Source organism: Rattus norvegicus, chromosome 1 (genome assembly GCF_036323735.1).
Source record: "Rattus norvegicus strain BN/NHsdMcwi chromosome 1, GRCr8, whole genome shotgun sequence".
Classification (NCBI taxonomy): Eukaryota; Metazoa; Chordata; class Mammalia; order Rodentia; family Muridae; genus Rattus; species Rattus norvegicus.
Window position 1 is genome coordinate 201,396,227 of NC_086019.1, and position 20,446 is coordinate 201,416,672.

The 20,446-nt window shown below is 45.7% G+C and overlaps 1 long non-coding RNA gene across 3 annotated transcripts; it reads right to left on the reverse strand.

Annotated features, from left to right (window-relative positions):
* Positions 1-217: 217 nt before the first annotated feature.
* Positions 218-19,789, reverse strand: LOC102552565 (uncharacterized). Of its 3 annotated transcripts, none has more exons than XR_010063179.1 (5): positions 18,822-18,950; positions 18,036-18,115; positions 15,453-15,773; positions 14,938-15,040; positions 218-707 (listed from the first exon to the last, which is right to left on the reverse strand). It is a non-coding gene; the product is annotated as an uncharacterized LOC102552565 (long non-coding RNA). The 3 variants fall into 3 exon arrangements; XR_005499515.2 differs by lacking the exons at positions 218-707; positions 18,822-18,950 and adding exons at positions 12,838-14,603; positions 19,737-19,789; XR_005499516.2 differs by lacking the exon at positions 218-707 and adding an exon at positions 12,838-14,603 and having other exon boundaries at positions 18,822-18,949.
* Between the last annotated feature and the right edge of the window lie 657 nt (positions 19,790-20,446).

Below are 20,446 nucleotides of genomic sequence, written 5' to 3' on the forward strand. Positions count from 1 at the left end.
GAGAGGCTATGGTGGTCCAGCTCAGATGCTCACATGGGGTGTGCCCTCAGCCCATGCTCACACTTTCGGCTTGGGTTGTTGACTGTGCCATCCCCACCTCACCAGCGTGTTTAACAATTGACGCAGAGAAAATGTGGACCTGGAGGCACTTCAGGTGAAGGCACTTCTAAGGTGAAGCAAACCTTGCAGCAAAGCAGTACACACCCTTCAGGATATCTGCATGCAAATGTAAGCTGTTGTAATTGGCTTGCTTTGTTTGTTTGTTTGTTTGTTTTAGAGACAGATCAAACTTACTTCTGAAGAGAACAGGGTAGCAGCAGATTCCAGAGAGCTACTGACTTTGGTGCCTCCTTTTCAATGAGACTGCCTTGGGTTTGTGAGGATACCTAGTATTTCATGGTATGAGTCCAATCCAGAACTTTCTCCAAGTAAAGTAAATGCCACTCATAGCATGGGTGAAGAGCTGGATACTCCCCACCTGTGGATCACAGAGAGCTCAGGAGTAACAGAGGCTATCACCTCCACAGCTGGCCTAGCCTGGTCTGCTCACACCAAAGAGGCAGTATGAACACTTAAGAGTCAGGATGCCTCCAGCTGCAGAGATCTAGGATCAGGGTGATGGGCAGAAGCACAGGACAGCCTCCTCCGTGGTTTCCTCTTGACTCCATCATCTCCGTACATTGAACGCATCTTGGTCTACACCAGGCCTGTGGAAATGGTTTACATGTCAGCTCAGGGGAGTGAAGAGCCCCTTGGCAAGCCTAGCCCGTGATTGGAGAATAAACAGAAAGTGGCTCTCTCCGGGTGCCCTTTAGCAAGGGTTAGGGAGAGGAGGAGCAGAAGGATGAGGCTACACGCTGTGCTGTGGTTGGTGCATAGATTCCACAGTGTTTTAAAACATGCACTGCACATCCGTGAAACCATCACCCTGGGCCACGTACAGACCCTTTTTCAAGCATTCTTGTTTGCCATCACTGAAAGGAAGAATCAATATCTTCTTGGTGTTCGTAGATGAAGAAACAACATGATATATCTTTTTAAAGGAATATTATTTAGCCTTTAAAGGGAATAAATTCAGGCTCCACTTATGTGCGGTCCCTTGAGTGGCCATATGTACAGAATCAGCATGGCGGCTGGGGCGTAGGTGTTTGGTGGGAATAGCTTCCACCTGGGAAGTCAGGAAAGTTCTGAAACTGGATGTTGGCAATGATGCACAATGTGAGTGCCCTTAACATCCTAGAAATGGCCAATTGAAACCCGCTTAGTAGAAATTTGTATCGCCCCAGCATTTTTAAAGCTTATAGAGATACCGATTTTTTTCTTTGTGAGTCATCACCCTGTCCTTCCCTATACTTCCATAGACAAATTGAGGTTGAATTTTGGGTAAGGAAAACCACAGTAAATGCTTTCCAGGACTGGGGTTTCCCTCTCTCAAAAGGGCACTGTGAAACCCCAGCATTGCAAAAGCACACACTCACTTCCGTTCCTGTATGTGCGGGTGTAAGGTGGGTGTGCACATGTCTGGAGGGCAGAGCTCGATGTTGGGCGTCTTCCTCTATCTCTGCCTCATATTCATGACATTCTCTCACCTCTCCATGCTTGCTGCCCACTGCCTGCCATGTCTTCTCTGCCATATGGACTCTTAGCCATCTAGAATGTCAGACAAAATAAACTGTTTCTTCTGTAAGTTGCTTTGATCATCTGGTTTCATCCTAGCAACAGAAAAATAACGAATACAGAATTTGGTGCCAAAGAGTGGGCTGTTTATGTGAAGACGTGGACCAGGTTGGTTTTGAAGGAATGTCAAAGTTTGGACTTGAAAAGTGATTTAGTACTGCAAACACTGGAGTAGGATCCTGAGGGGCTGAAATGCTGAAAGCAATGGGAACTGTGTTGGTCCAACTCAAGGGGGTTCAGCGCTAAACTGGATTAGCAACTGTGCTAGAGACCACTTGTGCGATGTTTTGTTGGGTAAGGGAAGGGCAACCTGCCTGCCTCCTGCTCACAACCTGAGGACCTACATAGGAATAAGTGTAGAAATAATGGACTCATTTCTTTGGTGGTGGGAATTTCAAAGGTGTATAACCTTGAGTCTGTGGCATGGTTATTATTGATAACTCTTATGCAGATCTACTATGTAGCAGAGCCAGTGGGGCAGAAAGAAACACATAATATATAGTTTGTATAGGAGAAAAAAAGAGCACTGGGAAGCTTAATGTTACAACCAAGGTCTGTGCTGAAAGAGAGGCTATAATTGTTAAGAAGATTGATGCCATTAACGAGAAGCCCAGATAGCACTGGAATAAACAGAACCGTATCCTTAGGAAAAAATCCTACCCGGCTAAGCATCTACCTTATAAAGGGAGTTTTATGCTTACAGGAAACAACTCCAAACAAAAGCTGATGCAAATGTGGTTAAAGGAAGTGGGGGTTCCGTCCCAAATGGCCATCAGACTTGGCGGCCATCCACATGGTACTGGCTTTGGAAACATAAAAGATGTACAAGTAAACAGGCTGTGGAATCTCCCTCCACAATGTCACAGAGCCTCTGAGACCAAGCAATGTGTGACCGGGGAGCCCCTGCAAAGGGGCTATGAGTGGCCATTGCATGAAACCATGAAAGTGAAGGCTGGGATACACTGGCGACTCTGGGATGCTTAGGTTGCCAGAGTTGTGAGCTATCTACCAAGAAGTGGAACCAGCCCAGCAGAGAGAGATGTATGTTGTGGACAGCAAAGCTAGAGGGTGGAGCCACCTCAGCGCTTGGGAGCTGAAGTCTCTGACCTCAGCCCTGGAGCTCCAGGATCTGGTGTTTGTCCTGCTAGGGTTTGGATTGCTCCGTCATTTCCATGCTGTGCCCTATTATATTCTGTGTCATTGCACATTGGAAATAAGTGATTTGTTTTTAATTTTAGAAGGGGTTACATTTAAGAGATTGCTTTGAGTCAAAAAAAAAACAACAACAACAACAACAAAAGACATTGGACCCTTGAACAGGGTTGAGATTGAAAGACTCTTGAAGTCTCATTAAATGCAGTTTGCCTTAGGACATGGCTATTGGCCTATAGTGGCCAAGGAATGGAATAGTTGTTTGAATGAGATGTCCTCCCACAAGCTCTGGATTCTGAACACTTGATCCCCAGCTACTGAAGCTGTTTAGGGAAGCTTTGGAGGTATGGTTATGCTGGCATAAGTGTGTCACAAGGGCTGGAATTTGAGAACTCTTGACTTCACCCTTCTCCTACTTTGCTCTCTGCGCTTTGGTCTTGCATTTGAAGATGTGTATTCTCAGCCTCCTGCCGCCATCCTTGCTGCCTGATTCCACACTTCCTATCATGGTGGACTTTCATTCCTTTGGAACTATAAACCCAAATGACCTCTTCCTTTCAAAAGTTGCTTTGATCATGGTGTTTTCTTAGAGTAACAGAAAGATAATATGCCAATTCTCCCACGTGTCACACACCCAAGTGTGCTTGCTGGAGTAGCAGGGTTCCCTGTACAGATGTTGTCTATGTCAATAGTTGTTGGTCTGTCTCACGTGATCCAGACAAGCTATGTGGTTACATCCTTAGCAATCTGTAGAGCTACCGCAACCCCTTCATTTTAGCCCCACTGAGTTTGATGTGAAACCTCACAGCAATTTGTTTTTGAAATCTCGTGTTGTCTAGTACTTTCTATGAGCTTCCTGTCTATCAGGACATCTTTCTTCTAGCATACTCCTTGCTTACTCTTATCACTTATCACCCATATTTGAGTTGTACAAGTTCTCTGTGTGTCCAACAAATGATTCTACCTGCAGCTATTTATGTATGGAAAGTTCTCTTTTCCATCTATCTTTCCCTGTTATATTTCTCTTATTAGCAGCAAATTGGATGCTAGGTAACAGGTGACTTGGAACAACTGTAGGAGGCCAAGCTCCTGTGAATAAACAGCCAAGCAATCTGGAAAGAGCCAAGTTGTATGACTACTCTGTCTGCTGATTCACCTTATGCAAAAGCTTGCCTCCTGCTTCCTGTGATTTTAAGCATTTTATGATGATGTTGCTTTAGACCCAAAGAAGAACTGGAAGGATGGGCATGAAGATGCTTGCCATGCTTTTGCTCACCCTGATCCCATAACATCAGCACCATTCAAACATTGAAGCTAAGAACCCAGCAACAGCATGGACTGCTAACTGAAGGGCAGGCGAAGTTTCAGGGGTTTTACCTACCAGGTTAGTAGTTTTGCTTCTTTGGGCCATAGGGGCTTCCTCCATATATAAAGAGGTCAACAAGTAGAGCTTTGCTTCTTCCTCTTCCAATTTTATGCTTCTTGTTTCTTTCCTTGTCTTATCTCACTGGGTTTAGTCTGTAGTCACCATTGATTATAACTTGGAAGAACGGGCATTCTTACCACATTCCAGAGATGGCTTAGTAGTCCTGAGTTTAATTCCCAGCAACCACATGGTGGCTCACAACCATCTATAATAGTATCAGATGTCCTCTTCTGGTGTGTCTAAAGACAGCTGCAGTGTATATTTACATAAATAAAATAAATAAATCTCAAAAAAAGAAAAAAAATTTTTAAAGTCTTAGAGATTCTTGCATGAGGTCAATCATGAGTTTTTCATGCTGTAGGCACTGCTTGATCTCACTGAAAATTCTCTTTCATTCCTTGCTTGCTAGGAGGATAAAAAACAAATGAGTTGGATTTAAGTGAATAATTTGTCTTCAGGTTGGGAGGTCATCAGCCAGGACTCTCAATACTCATAATGTGAACTCCAATCTACTTATAGGCACCTAGAGAGCTCTAAGTCTCTGGAATAGATTTGCTCGGTCAGTCATGTGCTCACGTCCCGCTTGGTTTGCTTACTATGACATTGAAAGACTTTGGCACTGGCCAAGCTTTCTTTTTCTTTTTCATCTTCAAGTTTTGATGGAAGTCTTCCTGCAGGATTCTCCAAATGCATCGAGAAGTGCTACTGTTTTCTGTCTTCTCTGAAAAAGCATGTGAAATTGCTTCACTCACTTCTTAGATATGCGATGGAATTTACTGCAAAGTCTCCTGAGCCTACAGTGTCTTCAGGGATGGCTTTTGACTACAGATGCAATTTTAAAACTAATGCAAGATTGTTTATGTTTTCTATTTATTTTGTACCAGCTACAGAGTCTTGTATTCAAAAATTCATCAATGTCCACTATGTCACTGTATTGGGGCACAACAAGCCTTGTAGTATCCAATAAGTCACTGGATCTGTAAGCATTTTCCATTTCCATCCCTAGGGTCAGTACCCCATCTTTCTTAGTCATGTAGCTTTGTTTGCATAGAACACAGTAGAGTCTTCAGTCCCTATTATTGCAGTGCAAATCATCCCAGAACACATGACTTAGATCAACAACTGTTTGCTTAGGATATCTCATTTTCCTGTAAGTCAATGATATTTCCTTTAGTGGTTCTAGTTGACCTCACCTTGGTAGCTGTCTTTCTCTCTGGGAGGTTGACAGACAAGACTTTCCAAGTTGCCTCCCTATTATATGAAGCCTCTCTTGGCTAGTTTTATGTCAACCTGACCCAAGCTAACATTATCTGAAAGAAGGGAACCTCAATTAGAAAATGCCTCCATTAAGATTGGTCCATAGGCAAGCCTATATGGATTTTTCTCAATCCGTGATTGGCAGGGGAGGGCCCAGCCCATTGTGGGTGGGACCATCCCTGGGCTGGTGGTCCTGGATTCTATAAGAAGGTTGAGCAAGCCCTGTGGAGCAAGCCAGTAAGCAGCATCTCTCCATGGCCTCTGTATCAGCTCCCAGGTTCCTATCCTGCTTGAGTTCCTGTCCTGACCTCCTTCAATGATGAACAGTGATACGGAAGTACAAGCCAAATTAACCCTTTCCTCCTCAGCTTGTGTTTTAGTCATGGTGTCTCATCAAAGCCATGGAAACCTGTCCAACCTGCTTTGGGTCATGGTGTTTCATCATAGAAAAGTAATCTTAACTAGGACACCTTTTATATAGGCAGGTGAGATAACCAGGTACCTCAGTTGACAATTTTATGGCTTCTTGATCTCCTGTGGGTTGGAACACTCCCTTATATAAGGACCTTAGGATGGCATGCCAAGTAGTTTTCAAGACAGATGTCCAAAGGTCAGTTGGGGCAGGTTTCAAACATATACAGCATCCACTTCCACATTCTTTGGAACAAAACTAAGCTACAAAGTCAGCCCAGTCTTAACCCAGCTGAGAAACCCATGGCAAAGTTTCCTTTCAAAAGGTGTGTGTCTTCCTTAAGGACAATTTACAGCAGTGAAGCAACCAGTCACATCCCACAATCTGGCCACAAGTCATTTATTTTCTCCATAATGTACTATATTAATTCCCCCCTCCTAGGAGATGTCCAATTAGACTGTCAAGCTCTAGGTCAAGAGCCCATTTCCATTATCAGGTCCCCCTGGACATACATACGCAGCTCCTCTCCTGTGGCATTTCTTGACCCAGGGATATGTGAATTAACAAAACAAGTCACCCCCACATACAGGGCTGGCATGATCACAGTTATATCCATCAAAAAGGGCTCATGAGAAAGACACACAGACCTCACCAGCTCTTAGAATTCTGAGCTTTGGAAGGGCTTTAGTAACACAGCCCCTACCCTAGATATGGGAGATATTTATTAAAGGCTCCATTCTGTCCTGTTCCCTTGGAGGGACATTTCTCTCCCATCTCAAGTTACTCGTGCTTCAGGGAGCTTTTGGTGGCTCTTGCCTGCAAAATGCTTTTCCACTTTGAATGTTGTCAGCACTTTTTAAGTCAAGACCAGTGGTGACATTACAAAAACATTTCTCTTAAAATGTTCGCAGGTCTCTTATGAACCTTATCAGGTTCTTCCGTGGCCCCAGAAGTCAAAAAATCTACTTCTTTTCCAGACAGCCCACAATCTGTTTAGAGTATGTCAGGCTTCTGTGCGATGAGGCCCCTCCCATCCCTAAGGCTTTCCCTCTTGATGTGAGGGTAAAGCACTCCCTTCTAGCCTTCCACGTTGCCAGAATGGAGTCTCACGGTCATTCTTTTGAATTCATCTTTTACTCTTGGGTTGTATCTTCTTTTGGGAAAAAGCTACTGATGTGAAAAGCTCCTGTTCATCGGCTAGCTCTCACCGACTCTCCTGTTTCCTCAAAATCCAACTCACACAAACAATAGTTTTCAGTTTGTTTGCCTCATCTCTGTTCCTACCTCTCTGCTTCCCACTAGCTGCAGCCCCGATGCCTTTAGCTACATGAAGCTAATTGACCCTCACAGAATTAAACCACCTCCATCCATTCCACAGGTTCCTTGGGTACATTTTCTTCTTTCATTCGTGTGTGTGTGTGTGTGTGTGTGTGTGTGTGTGTGTGTGTGTGTGTGTACTACATTGTACGGGTGCTTGTGAAAGCCAGAAGCAAGTGTTGGATACCTGGAGCCCGTTAAGCACAGTTAGGAGCTGCCCAACCTGAGGGCTGGGGACTGAACATTGCCACAGCCATAGTGTTCTTACCTGCCAAGCCATCTCTCCAGCTGCCTTGATGCACTCTTGATTTTCCGTGTTCACAGTTGTCCTGGCTTACATGAGGCTCATCTAGCATTTCATGATAGCCTTTCTTGGTTTATCCCTAACATCTCCCAGCCCTTCTGTATCTACTTCATATCTCCTCACCATCTCTTCAGCCTGAACCTGATGTGTGAGTCTGCAGGTTTTAGCATTTTGCCCCCAAGCATCCCACCTCCAGACCTCAGTTTCTATCTCAGTTATTTAGTACCACACAAGTCACCCAGCCCTTGAAACAGCGGCACTGTGCCATACACACAGTTTGGCAACAGTGATGGAGTGCTGTATATGTGGCTTCTGAATTGTTCCCACATTACCCAGTTAACCAGAAGACTAAAGCCATCTGACTTTCCTGTCTAGCTGCCAGTTGCTATAGACCAGGTACCCTCAGTTCTTCTACACCTCAGTCTCCAGAAGTTTCCTTGGAAGGGTGTAACAAGAGGGGAAGATAGGCTTCCCAATGAAGGCCATGCTTTCAGCCTACCAGATTGATGCCTGCCATTGTAGATCAAAACAAGTCATGAGATGGCCTGACTCAAGGACAGGGATGTGGTCCCCCAGGAAGGCACAAGTCACTGGAAAGGGTAGGTGGACTTTTGTAGCACACGAACTAGATATTTATTGCCTGGGCCTGGTGGGACCATACCATATCCTTCTCATCCAGTATATGTGGCCACAGAATAAACATAGACATTTAAAATTGTTCAGACTAGAGAGGCCTGGAGGGTCTTCCTGGTGCTATGTATGGCACACAGGAATCCTGAATGGGGTTGGTGGAATCAGCCTCCTGGGAAGGTGACCTATCTCAGACGCACATCGATCTGTCTCTGAACTTCCTGGCCCTTGCCTGGATCATCCTTAGTCTCCACACTCCCTAGTAAATGGCCTGCTCAGGAGATGGGCCTCTTGTCAACATGGACCTGAGTCTAAGCCTCCAGCTGCTCTTTACCACCTTGTCTCCAGATTACCTCCAGTCACACAAAGACCCTCTCTTCCTTCCTTCCTTCCTTCCTTCCTTCCTTCCTTCCTTCCTTCCTTCCCTCCTTCCTTCCTTCCTGTTTTCTTCCCAGCCCTAGCTCCCTCATCTATCTGTTCCAAACCCCTCCAGGCTCTGAGAGGTGGCCAAATGTCTTCTATGTGAGTCTATCCGGAAAGCAGTCCCAGGAACTATACATACTAAACATGGGGTCTGAATTTTTAGCCTTCTCGTCTGACTCGTTTTTCTTTAGTCACTTCTGTGACATCCCTTTTCTTACCCCGCCACCCCTGCCTCCCCATGATTTTTTTGACAGGATCTCATGTAGCCTAAGCTGGCTTTAGGCCTTTATGTAGCTAAAGATGATCTTGAAGATAGATTTTGATTCTTATAACTCCACCCACTACCGTACCTAGTTTATGCTGTATTGAGGATTGAACCCAGAATGCTGTGCATATTTACCAAGAACTATATCAACTAGTTATACCCTTAGCTGAACAGCACATTTATTTATTTATTTATTTATTTACATCCCAAAAGCTGCCCCTTTCTAGTCCCTCCCTCACAGACTCCCTCTCCCATCTTCCCTCCCCTTCTCCTCTGAGAGGGTAGATCTCCCCTGTGCATCCCCCAACTCTGGTACATCAAGTCTCTTCAGAATTAGACACATCCTCTCCCACCACAGCCAGACAAGGCAGCCCTGTTGGGAATAGATTCCAAGGTCAGGCTACAGCTTTAGGGACAGCTCCTGCTCCAGTTGTTGGGGGGCCCACATGGAGGCTGAGCTGTATGCCTGCTACATACGTGTGAGGAGGCCTAGGCCCAGCCTGTGTTAAGCTCTTTGGTTGGTGGCTCAGTCTCTGGGAGCTTCTGGGGTGCAGGTTAGTTGATTCTGTTGATCTTTCTGTGGAGTTCCTATCCCCTTTGGGGTCTTCAATGCTTCTGCCAACTCTTCCATGAGAATCCCTGACCTCTGTCCAATGTTTGGCTGTGGGTATCAGCATCTGTTTCAGTCAGCTTCTCGGTAGAGCCTCTCAGAGAACAATTATGCTAGGCTTCTGTCTGCAAGCATGACAGAGTATTGTTGATAGTGTCAGGGACTGGTGCTTGCCCATGGGATGGGTCTCAGGTTGGGCCAGTTGGCCATTTCTTTAGTCTCTGCTCTATCTTCGTCCCTGCATTTCTTTTAGACAGGACAGATTTTGTGTCAAGAGTTTTGTGGGTGGGTTGGTGTCCGTATCCCTCCACTGGAGGGCCTGCCTGGTTCCATATCCTCACTGTTAGGCATCTCAACTACACCCACATTCAGTCCTGGGAGCCTCCCCAATCCCAGGTCTCTGGGGATCCCTACAGATGACCTCTATCGCCCCCCTACCCCTTCAGATCCCTCCTGAAAGGGCACGCAATCTATGTGCTCTCTGATAAGTGGATATTAGCTATAAACTACAGGATACCCAAAACACACCCCACAGACCCAAAGAAGATAAACAAGAAGGAAGGCCCAATCGAGAATGCTGGAGTCTTACTTAGAAAGGGGAATTAAATAGTCATAGGAGGCAGAGGGAAGGAAGGAACAAACATTAATTTTAATATGAGTCTTTTTCTAGTTAATTATTGTCCTTCTCTGAAATCCTGAGGTTGCCAGCCAGGCCAGAATTGACCTAAGATTTGGATGGCCCAGCAAACATGTGTACACGTCAAGGGGTACTGTCTACATTCTGGGTCTGTCAGTCATAGAGCAAGTAGCTAAGAACAGTTCCCTGCAGGAGATGGACAGCTTCGATCTGTACTCTGAGCCTGGCAGGAGGCCGACAAGCAACCACAGATTTAACCAAGCCGTCTCTCGTGGATGGTCTTCCTAGCTGTTATGGACACTGTGCAGATGCAGCTGGAGGTCAAGGCTCTTCCAGCCTGGCAGCCACAGCAAGCAAGCTAAAATTTTCATCAGAGTCTTCAGCATCAGAAAAGACAAAGGCTATACGAATGTTCCAGATATGCCAGATGATGATAGCATGGGTCTTTAATCCCAGGATCAGGAGGCAGAGGCATGCAGATCTCTGAGTTTGAGGCCAGCCTGGTTGACAGAGTTTCAGGACAGCCAGAGCTACACAGATAAACCCTGACTCAAAAGACAGAAACCTGAAAAGATAAAGGAGGGCTAAAAAGACATGACAGCCTTGTTAGTCGTTTTCCTGTTTGACAGAATGCCTGAGAAATATGGTATAAAAAGTCAGAGGTTTCTCTTGGTTCATAGCTTCTGTCCATGATCATTTGACCCCGTTGCTGTAGGTTTGTAACAAAAAGAAGAAAGAAAAAAAGAAAGCAAGCTGCTTTCCCATGGTGGCCAGGAAGCAAAGAAATGGGGAGGCTAAGACAAGCCACCAATGATCTACTTCCTTCAGCCATTCTCTGCCTCCTATTGGCCTGCTACCTACACATGATGCTATCACATTAGGAATCCATCAGGGACCACTGGTTAGGTCAGAGCCCCTTGATCCAATTGCCCCTCAGCAGCACCACTAGCGAGGGACCAAGACCTCACACTTGAGTCTTTGGGGAGGACACACTGCATTCTGACAGTAAGAGCAGCTCCCCGGTGGGCACTGGGAATGTAAGAACGCCATTGCATCAGTGACAAAACTGGGGTGCAAATGGTAGAGGAAATATTTCCACATCACACTTGCTGGATCTGTGGCAGGGTTGAGTGAAGACGGACCTTCCTCCTAGGAGACATACTCCGGAGAAAGTGGGAACAATAGCCATGTGTACTTTCCCAAGGGTCCAGAAATTGCACTCTATAGAAAAGGGTTTCGGTGATTAAATGAGCAAAGACCACGAATCTGGGTGATGGATAAGGACCATTAGTAATGTTGCTTGTGTGTGAATATGTGTCTGTTTGTGCGTGTGGTGCTTGTGGGCTTGTTTGTGTGTATATGTGAGGAGTGGTACATGTACGTAGTGTGCGGAGTGTGTGTGTGTGTGTGTGTGTGTGTGTGTGTGTGTGTGTGTGATCAATTTGATGTGGTTGACTGGCTAGTGAGCCACTGAGATCTATGTCTCCTCTCATCCAATGCTGAGATTACAGAGGTGCACCCTCACGCCAAGCTTTTATGAGAGTTCTTGAGCACCAAATTTAGGTCCTTAGGCTTATGTGACAAGCACTTTATTCACTGTGCTAGCTCCCCCACCCCACCCCAGCTATCTATGCTCTTATTTTTCACAACTTTTCTACACCGTTGAAGCGATTGCCAAGTAAAAAGGCATTACATCATAGTTTTGGTTTCTATGCACCCGGGCATCACATGGCACTCCTCCTTCAAGACACACAGGTACTCCTTGAGTGTCCCAGAGCCCATCCTGTGCGATGGTGGATAACAAGGCCATGGGTGGCCCAGCCATGGGGATACCAGGCTCAGCTTGGGTAAGTACCTCTAAGCCTGCCTCAAGTCCTCAGAAGACCTTGGGCTCTGGGTTCCAGCACTAAACCATGTGTGTTCTGAGAGGGGAGGCAAGCGCGAGACCTGCCCCTTCATTACCTTCCTTTCCCATAAACTGAGCCTAGCGCCATCTGTATGTCCACATCGGCCTCTTAATTTTGGTTTTACTGGCGAGGCGGCTGCAGCGATCGAGCGGAGTGAGGCAGAGTGCCTTCCTTAAGTGAGCGGAGCGGGGCAGCTGAGCACCTGCTCCCCCCCTTGGCTGGAAGCCCTCCGATGCCCTCGGCGTTGGATTGATGCTCCCCATTGGGCCTGTCTTCAGTTTGGTTTCAGGCACTTTCCAATAAGTGCATGGAGTGCTCAGGGGCTGAGGAGAGGCACTAAAGAAATCAATACATGTTCATCATCATCTCGGCCATGCCTCGGCGTCTCCTCCCCCGAGCCCAGCCCACCCGGGACACTTGCTCCCAGGCTGTGCTGCTGGTTTTGTGCTTCCTCGTGGAGAGCCTACCGTTTCTGTCTCGATAATGATCAATATCACGTTATCAATGAATCACCAGCACCAGGAGCATTTTAGCTGTCTGCCATTCCTATGTCAGAAAAACGTCCTCTAGCCTCCGAGCCTCCAATTCCAGAGGCTCCCATCCATTGCCTTCCTTTGTGGGGTCTCTGTGGTCTGATGGGATGCAGGGGCTTTGTGGGCCACGTTAAGGGTCTTCACTCAAAGGGCTGGTTTATGCCGTTGTCTGTGTGGATGGTTTCCATCGTGCTTTTAGGAAGGGAAGCAGCTCTTGACCCCGGGAGTTCCAAGTCTCTTCATATGTGAAAACAGGGCAGGCTCTCCACACCTGGGCAGTGTTTTCCTTTGCAAGCTCCCACACAGACATCATTTACCCTAGAGAACTCAATGAGGAGTCCCCGGAGGAGGGCGGAGCAGGTGTAACCTGCTTACTAAAAGACAGGAACAATCGTTAGACTTCTGTATCAGGCTCACCCTGGTGCTTCTTCTGCTCTGTAGACCTGGCTTCACCCAGGCTGGAGTGGACTAGGGTCACCAAAGCAGCCTTTCAGAGTCCAGCTACTTTGCCCTCACCAGGTTTTACTTCAAAGTTTCTGGACAAAAAAAGCATGTGCTTCTAAAATGACCTCACCAAGCTGACAGAGTAGATGCTGATGTCCTTTTCTTCTGATTCCTTGGGTGTGTAATGCTGGCATCACACAGGTCACATTGGTCCTCTTTGTCACTGACCCAGTCCCATAAGTACCACACCCACTCTGGATAATCTTCTCTGACCACCATCATCCCATCTCATACCTGAAAGAAAATCTCTCTGTGTCTCTCTTTCCAGGGGAGAACCTTGAATCCCCACCAAACTTGCTCCCCTCTGCTACTTCTCCCCTTTAGGCTGTGTACTCTCCTCCCAGAGTTCCCCATTGCCCCGCCCTCTGTGGACTGAGAACTTCTAGCCACACAGATGTTCACCCCCAAGGACCAGGAACCGCTCTACAGAAGAACAGATGTGTATACCTGCAGCTGGAAGGGATGTCCCCGCCAACTCTTCTGGGGCGGCCATTCCCATCTCCCATCGTCATGTGACTATTGACTGGTGGAAGCATTGGCTTCATGGGTCTATTGACCTTTTGGAGACATTTCTTCCTGTCCTTGCTCATGAGCTGCTTCCTGCTGAACTCTGCCACCCCCTCCTTCCCAGGATGCTCTATGTAGCCTCGTTCCCGGGCTCACCTATGTCCAAATGCCCAGGGGATTCACACACACCTGTTTAAAATCTACTATTTCCAACCAATCCTTGTCTGAGGCACGGGACCTTCGTGTCTCATCCTTTTCATCATCCCTGTTCCCCACTCCTAAGTCTTTCACTTGTAGGTGCTTCCTGCATTCTTCTCCAAGCAGATGGTATCCAGGCTGGTTGCCTGCCCCACGGCTGGGAGTCTGATTCCAGTAACTACTTGGCCAGAGGAGCTTGACTGAGACAAAGGAAACTTCCCTTGCCATGCTGTGGGCCTTTTAAGGAAGAGCCCTGCCCCATAAATAATTGTCCAGACTTAGTGACAGCAGATGTGCTTCATGGCTGCTGTTCACTGCTCGCTTGACCTGTGACCCCTGACTTCGTGGGAGTGAGCTTAGGTCCATGCTTTGTGGCTTCGAGAGGGCCTGGTTATGGGATGCTATTGACAAGGCATTTATAAATATTTAATCTTCACATTAAAAATATGGGACAGAAGAACCATTAGTAGCTGACAATAAAAAAAAAAAAACTTTCTCTGCAGATGTTGGGGGCAGAAGAATAGAAAGACAGGTCCTGATAAGGCTAACAGACAGTGGGAAAATGTAAATTAGTATTGTTTACAAATCGGTTACAGCCTAGACCTGTGGTCTTGGTTCTGAACCTGGGCTGTCGATTCCAGTGAGTTTGTGCAAAGACCAGCCAGTTCTACAAAGCAAAATGGATGGTTTATTTACGCCCAGTGCCATTAAGAATGGAGGAGAAAAGTTCAGCCCAGGATAAGGAGCTTAAATCTTGATTTCTCCCTTCCCCCTCTCAAAAAGAATGGATTCCTTGCATTGTAAATTATCCAGCCCTCGTCCTCAGGTTGGCAGCTGCTGCAAGCTGCAATGGACATTGCATAATCTTAAATATTGATTCTTGTTAGACCTCCCCCCAAAAAAGCAATCTGAGAGCCACGAGCTCCCCGGGACAGCATGTCCAGGAAATCGCCCTGGCTGTAGCTCACTTCTGATGCCGCTACCCCCGACAGCAAGATCCATTCTGATTAGAAAGTTCTTGGAGAAAGAGCAGCCGCTTAGGATCAGCTTCTCCATCAGAGGGAGGAGCCAATCGACTTTTGCCGACACTGACTCCCAAGTGTCCCCCACCCCCCAGTACTCCTGGACCCCAAGCTATGAGAGCCCATCAGTTCTTATCACCCCCAAATCAAGCTCACCTGCGGTGGCCTGACAGAATCCTCACATGCAGCCCCCTCCAAAGGCAGGTGTGGAGCAGGAAATCCTGGCACGGCCCTCTTCACAAGCCAAAGCGACGCGACGCTTGAAAAGAAAATGATCTTCCTAAAACAAAGTTCTGTGGTGTGCTGTTTGCAGCTGTACCACTGAGTCCCCCAGGCATGGGGATAATTAAGGCCTGGGCTTTGGGAGACAGAAGATGATGGTCTTGTGTAAAACCATTAGGGCTAAAAATGAACGTCTTCTTACCCCTCCCAGCACACAGACCATTAGCTCTGGTGAGGGAAAACAGCAAGCATCACACAGAACGTGCGCTTCCTTCTCCTGACTCCTCACCCAAGCCGCTTCCATGACTAAATGCAGAAGAAAACCAACCATAAAGGATTGCCCTGGCTTGGCAGCTTGTGGGACTATTTCATGAAATGCGATTAATTTTTTTTTGAGTCCTCTGTGGCCACAAGCTTTATCTATTACCTAACCAATCAACCTTGGTTACCTGCCAGGAGCAGCAAGGGTGGGAGATCCATCAATGGACGCCTTCATTTTGTTGTTTAAAGCGACATTCTCTGAGCATCGTTCGGGATGCCGGTATCATTTGAATCTCGGGGAAAACCAATCATCTCTTCTATCTTTGGAAGCCATGGATCAAAACGCAAAGGTGATTTCACCTTCTGATGAACACCCGTCTCCGGCAGAACTCTTTGTGGGCTCCTAGCTCACAGCAGGGACACCTTGTATAGGCTACAGCTGAGGACTGAGGTGCCCGATCCATCAGTTAGATGGTGGTCCGGTGGTTTATTCTGAGGATCAGTTAAGCCTGTACAGAAGAGGAAAGGGTATGGAGAGACGGCCCATATGATCATGGTGTGGATAGGTGCGTTGATTTCAAATAAGTTGTCTTGTGCAGGGGTAGAGTTCAGTGGGTGGACAGCCGACCTAGCGTACCTGGGGCCTGAGTCAGATTCCCCAGCATGGTATAAAATGGAGAGGGGGAAAGCACGCAGACCCAATCCCAGCTCCTCCAGTGGTATCAGGACTTGGAGTTCATGGTCAACCTCAGCTGACAGCAGGACCAGCTAGACCACACTATACTCACTCACAAAACAAGAAAAGGCAAGAGAGCTGCAGCAAGCCACTGCTCTTTAGACTCTGTGTGGTCTCTCCATGTTCCCATGTGGAGATCCCAGCCCAGAGGCAGGTAGTTCTAGGAAGTAGGGGCTTTAGAAGAATCACTGATCTCAGACGGTGCCCTAGGAAATGAGACTTTGGATATATTTGGTTACTCCCACCGTACACAGGGAGATGTGTGGATCAAGAATGCCTTGCCACATGTAGAATCTGTCTGTGCCTTGATCTCTGTCTGACATTTAGCCTTCCAAGCCATGAGGATTGAACTTAGGTTGTTTATAAACTACCTGATTCAGAGAATTGTGTTATAGAAGCCCCGAGGGCCAAGAGCTCTTCTTCCAACAGAGCTCTTCTAGGGTGGACAGGCTGGAGGGCAGTGCAGCGACTTAAGTTTTTAATTCAAGAGTCCCCTGACTGCACACACATGCAGATACTCTCTCTCTACCCAAATGTATGCACACACGAAGTAGAATTTTTTTTATCAGCATGGGGATTATAGATATTTTTTGAGAGAAAGTCTCATGTATCCCAGGTTGGTCTTGAACTTAGTATGTTCCCTCCACCTCCCACATCCTGGCATCGTAGACATTCACCACCACACCTAGTTTATGGAGTGCCAGGACTCTAATCCCTGCATTTGTGCATACCAGCTAAACAATCTACCACTGAATTACATCCCCAACCCACAGGAACATGTTGTAAATAATATTTTAATAAAAATCATTGTTTTGAATGTGAGGGGGAAGAAGTCATCGCTTTTCGCCATTAGCCCTCCTTTGTATATTGAATATTTTCATTATTTAAAAGTCATCTCCCTTCCCCTTTCACTTCTTCCATCAAAGTCAGGTTTTGTAGGAGGAAAAAAACATTCAACAAAAGAATATGTGAAATCTAAACTGTGCTTGGGAATCAGATGCATTTTGTTTTAAGAGGTGGGCATACGAACACTTTCAGAATCCAAAACAGCCCCGAAGCTGTTGCAAACCCATTCTTCTCCCTGTCCACATGGGAAACGTGTTGTAACAAATGTGGCATGCAGCCACGTTCATGTTTAAATAAACCTGATTGACTTTTACTATAAACTGTAATGATGCCCATTGATTGTATATAAAAATTTATATTTGGCCAGGCATGGTGGCTCACATTCGTAAGCAAGCCTAGCACTTACTGGGCAGAGGCAGAGAGATACTGAGGTCAAGACTAGCTTGGGCTAGTTCCAGACCAGCCTGGACTACAGTGAGGACTCTATCTCTAAAGTATTAATTAATGAATGAACTAATTACCCTTATGTATGACACCTTCCTCAATCCTTTGAGTTCCATACTAAAAGGTCCAGAGGCCACAGTAGGGCTTCCTGTCCTCTGTCCCCACCTGAGGATTCATCTGTTCTCATCACCTCTTTCTAGATCCATCTCTAGGCTTTGTTAATCTTTTATACAAGACTCTGCTGTCACTGTGATCTTTCCTCCTTTTCACATGAGCTATGAGCTAGGTGGCCTCTGGCAACTCTTGTGGTCCAGATGATCCCTGTATTTCAGAGGCAGTGCCCTTCCTGTTCAGTAAATATTAGGATTAGAATCTGCAGAACCTAGGTTCCAAGTCAGTTGCACAAAGCATTCTGGGAGTTTCTAAAGACACGGACTCTTCCCTATGTCATGAGGACCAAGGCCAGAGCGTTGGGTAATCAGAGAGATGTGGTGCAGGAAAAAGACTTGGAGAAATGGACGCCAAGACCCTGCATCCAAGCACCAACCTGCCTCTTCAGACCATGCTAGCTATGCTGCGGCTCCACAGTCTATGGCTGCTGCAGTCTGGCCCCACCCCTCCCCTCACCCACCACTTACCTCTCACTTTATTAACTCCACTTCCGCTCAGTGGGCTCTGAGTACTCATCCCATTAGTACTCATCACAGCCGCCCTCAAATTCTTGAGAAGAAATGAAGAGACTTACCGTGTTACTGAGTTTGGAAAATTCAATATTCCTAAGTCATTGGCTCCCAGAAATAGACTCTGTACAGCATCAAATTGATCCTAGAATTTAATGAAAGAACGAATATATAAGGGGAACTGAGAAAATTTTAAAGGATTCTAAGAAAGTTCTGCCTTTCTAGGAATAAAAAAAAACAGAATTTTTTAAGTAAAGAAATTAACAATAAGGTAGTGACGAGCAGGAATACCCCAAAAGGTCAGGGGAAGAGAATTAAAACAGAAGAAAAGAATTTAGACACTGATAATGGGATATTTTAAATCAGTGGGAGCGATGAACTGACTATTCAATGCACATTCTGGGGATAATTTGTTTCCTGTCTGGAAAAAAAATTTAATCTCTCCTCATATCAAACATAAAATTAACGCCCAAGAGACAAAAGAAGTAAAGGTTAAAACTATGAAAGCCATCTAAGTGATAAGATGAAATGTACAGCAATTCTATCTCTAAACCACAGGATGGAGATGCGCATCCCACCCTGAGAATACGGAGCCCTGGACAGGAGGAGGAGAAGAGGGGACAGCCAGAGGAGCACAGTGGACGTGTGGGCTCATGGGAGCTGTTTGCAGCACAAGACAGGAATGGCAGCCACAAGGACAGAGGTCCTGAAAACTCTCTAGGAAGAGGCAGAAGCCAAGGAGAGGAACAGGCAGTTCACAGGAGGAATACAGATGGCCGCAAGTGTGCGAAGAGATGTTTTCACTAATAGGTAGGAAGTGAAAATTAAAACAGTACGGTTGAGATTATCACCAAGAGAATGAGCAAAGAGCCTTAGCATAGCAGAGAGAGTGCGTGAACGTCCACACGAGAGCTGCCAGTGCCTGAAGACTGTCTCCAGGGCCTGTTTGCAGCACCCAAGTCGGTGCCTGGCAACCAGCAGACACTAAATATAAACAGATAGACAGATGTGGGAGGGGGGATAAGTAATAGATGATATAAAATAAATATAGATAGATAAGTGATAGATGATAGTAATATACATAGATAGGAAAATAGATAGATAGATAGATAGATAGATAGATAGATAGATAGATACACATAATATATACATACATAGACTGATAGATACATAAATAGTTTAAGTACATAAGTATTGTGATGGTTTGTATATGCTTGGCCCAGGGAGTGGCACTGTTGAGAAGTGTGGCCTTGTTGGAGTAGGTATGGCCTTGTGGGTGTGGGCTTTACTACCCTTGTCCTAGTTGCCTGGGAGCCAGTATTCTGCTAGCAGCCTTCAGTGTAAGCTGTAGAACTCTCTGTTCTTCCTGTACTATGCCTGTCTGGATGCTGCCATGTTCCTGTCTTGAAACCTCTGAACCTGTAAGCCAGCCCCAATTAAATGTTGTCTTGGTGCCTTGGTCTTGGTGTCTGTTCACAGCAGTAAAGCCCTAAGACAAATACATTAAGGGTAGATAGTATAAAGATGATGGTAGAAGATAGATAGATAGATAGATAGATAGATAGATAGATAGATAGATAGATAGGATAGGATAGATAGATAAGATAGATAGGTAGATATATAAGATAGATAAATAGATAAGATAGATGATAGATAGATGATAGATAGATAGATAGATAGATAGATAGATAGATAGATAGATAGATAAGACAGACAGACAGATAGTAGATAGACAAATGGGTGTAGATACTATTGTGCTAGAATACCTGTCACGAAATTCAACATTTTACCCCTTGTAAAGTGCCTGGTTTGATGGCATTTGGTACATTTGTGTTGCTGAGCAACCATTCTCAGGACTCTTTACCTTTGTGCCTGTTCCAAAGTCTGTCCCCATTAAGCACTGGCCTTCATCCCACCTTCATTCTTGGAAATCCCATTCTAGTTTTTATCCCTATAAATCTGGCAATTCCGGGGATTTCACAAAGTATACTCAGCCTGTGTGACAATAAGATTTTGACTTTAAAAATTCTCGTACATATATCTCTGTGTGTGTGTCTATGTATATATATATATATATATACACATATATATGTGTGTGTATGTATATATACAATATATTGTATATATGAGTTTCTTTTATATATATGTATTTATGTACAAAATTTGTTGTATATATGTATATATTCATGTGTGTATATATACCTACATGTATATTTATTTGTGTGTGTGCACATGTGTGCATGTGTTTGTATACAGAAGCCAGAGGTGACAGTTTACCCCTTACTTGCGTGCTATGGTTTTATTTTGTTTTGTTTTCTGAGACAGGATTTCTGACTGCCCCTGGAGCTCGCTGATCAGTTAGACTGGCTGGCTAGAACACCCCAGGGATCTGTCTCTGCCTCCTCGGTGCTCAGATTACAGATACTGTACCCATCTTCTCATGTGGGTTCCGGGGGAATCAAGCTCAGGCCCTTAT